This window comes from Pinus tabuliformis, chromosome Q, assembly GCF_031772625.1.
Source record: "Pinus tabuliformis cultivar Carrire ecotype Pingquan chromosome Q, CPIR1, whole genome shotgun sequence".
Lineage (NCBI taxonomy): Eukaryota > Viridiplantae > Streptophyta > Pinopsida > Pinales > Pinaceae > Pinus > Pinus tabuliformis.
In genome coordinates, this window is record NC_142296.1 from 633,390,837 (window position 1) to 633,397,448 (window position 6,612).

Sequence of the window (6,612 nt, forward strand, 5' to 3'; positions counted from 1 at the left end):
ATCTAAAAATCCTATCAATCTTCTTCGACTGAGTCATGACATAAAATTTTCCTATTTGTGATGTCATTGGCTTTTGTACCTACAAGACTCAAAGAAACATGATCATATACAAATACTTTATGAAACGAAAATGCATGTCTACAAGATTCAATCTTCCATCTACAGGATTCTTTATGAAACAAAAATGCATGTCTACAAGATTCAATCTTCCATCTACAAGATTCTCTTCAAGGTATTTTGCAAAACAATAATCCTGTAGATGAAGCACCCTTATCATTCTTCTTCTTGATCCATTTTTAGTGTTGAAAAATGAGCTGGCAGATGGAGGGTGACTGTGTAATAGTGATGTGGCAGTGGGTGACATGGAAAATAGATGATGTGACATGTTGACTGATGATATGGCGATGAATGTGCAATATTGGCCAATGTTGTGTTGTCATGTGGTGGCAAAATTGTTGTTTAATTAATGTTGTGTCAAAATTGTAGAATAATTAACAAATTTCAATCCCCACAAGATTTGAACTCATGACCTCCATTATGCAATTTGAATGACTTACCAATAAATCACAAGTCACATTTATGACTTTAATGGAATTTTGGAAATTTTAATTATTCTAAAAATGAAAATTGAAACAACAACTTGACAAGTGGCCAATCTAAATCCAAGATTTTTAGGAAAATATGATTCCAAAATATTTTCCAAATCATTTTTCATATCTTTTGAATTCATCATTTCTAATATTTTTAGGAAAATGGGATTCCAAACTATTTGCCAAATCATTTTTCATATCTTTTGAACTCATCATTTTTGCCTAGAAAGTGGATTTTTAACCAATTTTTATTCTATAAAAGCTTGGGAAATGTTTATGATTTTTTTTTATATAATTTTTTTTGTTGTAGGTTGTAAGCATGGAGAAAATATCATTTCTGAAAATTTTTGTAGTAAGATTTTTTTTTAATAATTAATATTTTTTTTGTTATTTAATTATTAATTTTTTTAATCATTTTTTTAAAATTTATTGATTGATTTTTTTTCTCTATAGCTTGGCAACACTGCTGGGTGACCATGGCTCTATGGCTGGGCCATTGGATGGCCGTGGCCTTGGCCTTGGCTGCTAGCTGCATTTAATTGAAAACCTTTTTTTTTCACGCAACCTCGGAAATAAGGCTCCAGAGAACCCTGAAAATCTCTCAAATGATTACGAATTTTGAGGAAAACAAACATGATAAACATAATTCACCCCGTTATGAGAAAAACCCATGTTTTATATTTATGAGATTCATTTCCATTTGGTCACAAAATGCATTTTAAAAATGACATTTTTAACCTCTACGTATTTGGCCTCTGTTCAGGTAACTGCCGGGTGAAATTCGTTTTTTTTTCAAAATCAGGAGAATGCAGCATTATTTTGACATCCAGCCAGAGCTCAAAGGTCAACGAGATTTAGATTAAATGGTTTATTTGCAGGTTTAAGGGAGGAAAAATCCTAAGCAATGAAAATAAAATAAAATAAAAAATTCCAAATTCAAGAACCCCTTGAGTTTTATGTTTTAGTTTTGTTTTTTTTTAATTGGGTTTTGTTAATTGTTTGATGGTTTAAATTTGTTTTATTTTCAATTTTGTCTTTGTGTTTTTATTTATTTATTATTTTATTTTTTTACTTTCTTAATGTTTTATTATTTTATTTTTTAATTTTTTTTGTCAAATTATTAAAATGCAAGAAAATAAATACAATTTAAAAATTCTAAATAAAAATGCAATTAAGAACTTAAAAAAATGCAATCAAGTTTGATTTTATTTTTCCTAATTTATCTACTTGAATTTTTTTATTTTTAAGTATATGAATGTTTCCAATGGAGCCATGTGTGTAACAAAATGATAGATATGTTCATATGCAGGTTTGAAATATATTCTTTGATACGTACTCGTGTATGAGAGACCAACTGTCTTGATTGAGATGATGTCATAAGATACTAAAGAATGAAATATTGGGATCCAATGGCTGTCTTGAACCAAGATTCAATATAATCTTGTCTTCCTTAACTTCCTTCTATCATTTCATGCAAGTCCTCACATATGTCATCTCCATTCATAGAATCCAGTGATAGGCATGCATGAAACATTTCAATCTTAGGTTCTAACAACTGTTCTTTATCGACGGGCATCCATGATTCTCAGACCTTATCTGAATCTTCTTCTTCTGGTTGTTGTTCTTCAATGGCAGCTGGTGAATCATTTTGCAATACCTCAACATTGTAAGTGGATTGAGGTGTTTTATTGTTGGGGATTCAAAATGTTTGTGTAGGTAGTGGAGTGGGAATGGATCTTTGGGGTGTTTGTGTGTGTGGTAATGGGAAAGGTTGAATTGAGATTAACTGAGGGTGAAACTGATGTTGTGGTGGAGGTGAATGGTATGGATAACATTGATATTGGTATTGAGGATAGTGAGGGAAAGATAGAGTATATGGTGGATTTTCTTTGTAAGGCTCTTCCCAACCCTATTTCCAAGATTGGTTTTGAGATTGGGATTGAGATGGCCAAGGTTGCCAAGGCAAAGGTGTTTTCCAATTACTTTGAGATTGTTGTGCATAACCCTGAAATTGTGCACAAGGATATTGCATCATATTGGGTTGATGAGGCTGCCATGGTCCTCTTGGAGCTTGATTCACTCCATTATCCTTTTGGTAAACTGCCTTTAACCCTGGTAATGATGAGAAATATTTAATAGCATGTGATCCTGCACAAATTTTACAAATTTTAATTTTATCAAGTGGACATTCATGCAAAGCAACATTTTCAACGTTTTGCTTGTTTTGCATTCTTAGCATCTCAATTTGTTCATTTAAATTACCAAGAATGTTTAGAAAATTGTTAAGTTCAGTTTGACTTACCAATCTCGTTGTCAACTTACTTTCCCTTGTTGTAACTAGATCTTGAGGAGATCTTCCATACTTTGCTTTTCCTCTTGATATGTTCTTGCATAGTTCACAAATCTCTTGAAATGACAATTGATAAACATCTCCTTTTCCCACCAAGTTAAGAAGATCAATCCATTCATCCTTTATAACATTTAGTAGGAGAGTTTTTAATATGTCTGATCCTAAATTATGCAATTTAGATCTTTTGATATTATAAGTAAATCTCTCCACTAGGTCTTCTAGATTTTCATCCTCTTTTTTATTCATCTTAAAGACTTCATTTCTAAGGTCATGGTGTTTGTAATGATTTTTATATTTTTCCAAAAATACTCTTTTCATATCATCCCATGTCCTTATAGAATTTGTTCCTAAAGTCATGAACCATCTAAGAGCTTTATCCTTCAATGTTGTTGGAAACAAATTCAATTTTTGAATGTGTAATGAGTAGCCATAAGATCTACAAATGATTTCAAATTCAAAAAGAAAAGTTTATGGGTCTTCTGATCTCATACCTTTGAAGTTAAGAAGTATGGATGGAGGGATGTTCTTCATTTGAACATTGACATTAGTTTCTTGAATGGGAAATCCAAAAGGATCTCCATCCATTTCTTCATCCTCCTTTGTCATCTCTTCTACCTACAAAAATAAGAATTCATGATGTGGATGTGTGGCTCTTACTGCACCACGTGATATAGTGGGGGTGGTAGGTGATTGAAGTTTTTTTTTTATTTATAAAAATGATATGCAGCTAAATGATTTATGCATCTACATGCTTTAATCATGCATCTAGAAAAAAAGATGAAAAATGAACTCTAGAATAAAAGCTAGTTCCTATGCACACTTCCCCGGCAACAACGCCAAAATGTTGAGGCAAATTAATTACCTATCATTTAATTGTCAACCTAGGGGTTTCGTAAAACTTGTGAAGCATGCGTGCACTATATATGCTAGAAATTAACTTCCAATTTAGATCAATCTAACTACTAAACCAAATAACGACAAACCAAATTCACCTATTCTAATTCAACAATCAATTCAAAATAAATTATAGTACAGTGTGTGGAATTGAAATCTTAATCTATCACACTTGCAGGAATTGAAAAGCACACCACTCTTTCAAAAATGAAATTGCATGAAATGAAATCTACTCTAAGGGATCATGTGTGCATTATCAAATCAGGATCCTATGAAATGAATAATCAAAACCACATGAGATAAAATGAAAGCAAAAACAATCATTCTTAACCTCTAGATATGAAAGCAAATAAAAACAATCACTCTTAACCTCTCACACAGGAAAATATATGAAATAAATAAATCTTAATCTATGAAAAACAATAAATATCACACATTATAGGTGGCCAATCCAAAAGCATGAGGGATGGAAAGTTGAGAGGCTCCAAATACAAGCATAACCAAATCAAAGTGAACATCACTCATGAGCATGGTGCCAAATCCAAATTCTATATTCAAAACAAGAGCATTTCCCCAACTTTTCACATGCCTTTGAAAGGAGGAGGCTCTCCTATTTATACAAAAACATAAGAAGCTACCTCATTAATGGAGGTCCATTATTCTCTCTCTAGATCCCTAGAAAATCTCATATAGTTACAACTCAAATAGATAATGATGAGACACATATCCTCTTTGACCTTTATCCAAATCTTCTTCCATTTCTTGAAGGGAATTCGAATTTAAGCATTGGAAGCCACATAAGGGTGCCTTGGAAGCTTCCAAATGACTTACACATGTCATGAAACTCAAGCCACTTTTAAGTATTAGAAAGTATATGCCATTTTTATAAGTTTTAACCATTTAATTCACTTATAATACTAGAAATCATTAACTTTTGGAGAACACAAAGGTAACCCCATATAATTATGAAAATGGAGGCTAATGAAAGGTTATATGGTAATGGAGTTGCGACATGTGAGTGAAATGGTGGCAATAAAGGTGAAAGTGGATGATAATTTGAATACATTTTGGAGACTCTACATGCCCTTAGGTTTGTTGTGCCTTGGGATTATTATTTTAGTGTTTATAATATCAATCTTGGTCAACCATGGTCAATTATAGCCAACCATGGTCAACCATGGTCAAATGTCACATTGTGACAAAGATTGTCTCAATATGGAAATCAATCAATGTCAACCATGGTCCAACGTTATGTTGTGACAAAGATTGTCTCGATATGAAAATCAATCATTATCAACCATGGTCCAACGTTGCATTGTGACAATGATTGCCTCAATATGGAAATCAACCATGGTCAATGATGTTTATTTTACGTTTTATAATATTTATGTTATTGTTTATATGCCTTGGGTTTATAACATCAATCCCTTGGGTTTTTTGATCTAAGGGTTCATATTCCTAGGGTTTAACATTATTCCCTTAGGTTTATAGACCCTTGCATATTTAGTATTAATCCATAGGGTTTATTATTCCCTTGGGTTTATAATATCAATCATGGTCAACTATGGTCTTCCATGGTCAACCATGGTCAATCATGGTAATCCATGGTCAACCATTGTCTACCATGTTTTATAAATTCAATCATGGTCAACCATGGTCCAACGTCACACTGTAACGAATATTGTGTCAATATGAGAATCAACTATGGTCAACCATGGTCCAATGTTGCTTTGTGACAATGATTCTTTCGATTTGAAAATCAATCATGATCAACCATGGACCAACGTCACATTGAAGGATTGTCTTAATATGAAAATAACCACGGTCAACCATGGTCTAACATCACATTCTGACAAGGATTGTCTCAATATGAAAACTGACCATGGTCAACCATGTTTATTTTAGTGTTTATAATATTTATCTTAGAGTTTATATACCTTGGATTTATAATATTAGTCCCTTGGGTTTAATACTATTCAACCATGGTCAAGCATGTTTTATAAAATCAACCATGGTTGATCATGTCCAACCATGTTTAATATAACCATATATGGTCAACCATGGTCAATTATTGTCAACCGTGGTCCAACACCGCATTGTGACAAACATTGTCTCGATATGAAAATCGACCATGGTCAACCATGTTCCAACATCGTGTTGCGATAAAGATTGTCTTGATATGAAAATCAACCATGGTCCAACATCACATTGTGATAATAATTTCCTCAATATGTAAATCAACCATGGTAAACCATATTTATTTTAGTGTTTATAATATTTATCTTAGGGTTTATATACCTTGAGTTTATAATATTAGTCCCTTATGTTTAATATTATTCCCTTGGGGTTTTAGTATTATTCCCTTGGGTTTATAATATCAATCCCTTGGGTTTATAATATGAATATTGGTCAACCATGGTCAATCATAGCCAACCATGGTCCAACGTCGCATTATGACAAAGACTGTCTTGATATGAAAATCAATCATGGTCAACAATGGTCCAACATCACATTGTGACAATGATTGTCTCAATATGAAAATCAACCATGGTCAATCATGGTCAATCATGGACATGGTCGATCATGGTCAACCATGTTTTATAGAATCAGACATGGTTAACCATGTTTTATAAAAATAATTATGGTTAACCATGGTAATCATGGTCAACCATGGTCCAATGTCACATTGTGACAAGGATTGTCTCAATTTTAAAATCAAGCATTGTTTCAATTGTGGTCCAACATCGCATTAGGACAAAGATTGTCTCAATATGATAA